Source organism: Orycteropus afer, unplaced genomic scaffold (assembly GCF_000298275.1).
Source record: "Orycteropus afer afer isolate SDZICR_OR568_19922 unplaced genomic scaffold, OryAfe1.0 scaffold00253, whole genome shotgun sequence".
Lineage (NCBI taxonomy): Eukaryota > Metazoa > Chordata > Mammalia > Tubulidentata > Orycteropodidae > Orycteropus > Orycteropus afer.
In genome coordinates this window covers 308,370-309,792 of record NW_006921840.1, presented here as the reverse complement: position 1 = coordinate 309,792, position 1,423 = coordinate 308,370, and the positions used below count along the sequence as shown (strand labels likewise).

Genomic DNA, 1,423 nt, shown 5'->3' with positions numbered 1-1,423 from the left:
GCTTTAGTGGTTGGTGTATAATTTTGAATAATACTCGTATTAACTAGTCTTCCTTATACTCATATGGAGATATATAGATTACATTTATAACATTCTGTTCAGAGATTATTATAAACTAGTTTTGCAGGCCAAAAGGACATGAAAGGACTATGTACAGCCTTACAGGAAACAGGCAGGTAGCTGAGGAGGGCCAAGATGAGTCTAGGGCCTTGGTGGGCACATTCCTGGGGGAGGAGGCCTTCGCATACCTGGAGGAGGTGGCCGCATCCCTGGAGGGGGCATGCCCATTGGAGTCCCCCGTCCAGGGGGGATCCCCATTGGGGGGCCCATAGGAGATCTCATACCTGGAGGTGGGCCCATCATGCCTGAAGGGGGTGCCCCTCAGCCCATAGGTGGGGGAGGAACTGCACATCCGGGGAGGTACTGGGTTCGGGCCCCTGCAATACTGGCTGTGGCAGCAGCTGCAGCAGCGCCTCATCCTTGCGGGGTCATCACCTGTTGGGATGGTCCACCAACCCCACGGGCTGGCCCAGCAAGTCCTGCAGGAGCCTGGGGCATTGGAACACCAGCTGGAATTCCTCTGCCAGCTGCCCTACCGATCCCTGGGCCTCCAGCAGCTCCAGCAAGAGGTACTCAGGCAATGCCAGTATCTTTGGGAGGAGGCCCCTCTAGTCATTGAGACCAGGTTCTCACCTTGCAGCAGCACCAGACCAAGGACTCGCTTCTCTTCCTTTTCTGTTTGTTTTGAGTTCTCTGGCTTGATCTTCTTGAACTCATCACAGTCACAGAGGATCAAGTTCATGTGTTTGTCAAAAGCCTTGAAGGTGCTGATGAAGATACGGCCATCCTGCAGGATGTACCTCATCCTGTAGTCAATGTGCTGCAGCATCTTGCTGCTCTTGTCCACAGTCATGGTGCTGGTTCAGATGGCAACGATTCGTGCCGGATTCACCTCTGCAGAGCTATTCATATGGTATTATTGTATCACTGACAGCATTGAATGTCAGGATAGATCTTGAATTATTTTTTACTATGAATGTGACACCATTCCTCTTCAATTTGTTATTCCTGACATAGTAGCCTGTACAGTCATCTGATTCAAAATGACCAATACCATTGCATTTCATCTCACTAATGCCTAGGTTGTTGATATTTAAGCATTCTATTTCAATGTTTCCAATTTCCAATTTTCCTTGATCCATACTTTGAACATTTGATGTTCTGATCATTAATGGGTATGTACAGCTGTTTCTTCCCATTTTGAGTTGTGCCATATCAGCAAATGAAGGTCCCAAAAGCTTTACTCCATCCATGTCATTAAGGTCAACTCTACTTTGATGAGACAGCTCTTCCACAGTCATATTTTGAGTGCCTTCCAACATAAAGGATTCATTTTCCAGCATTATATCAGACAGTGCTCTAC

At 47.7% G+C, this 1,423-nt stretch overlaps 1 pseudogene; it reads right to left on the bottom strand.

Annotated features, from left to right (window-relative positions):
• Positions 1-201: 201 nt before the first annotated feature.
• LOC103204548 lies at positions 202-913 on the bottom strand (annotated as a pseudogene).
• Between the last annotated feature and the right edge of the window lie 510 nt (positions 914-1,423).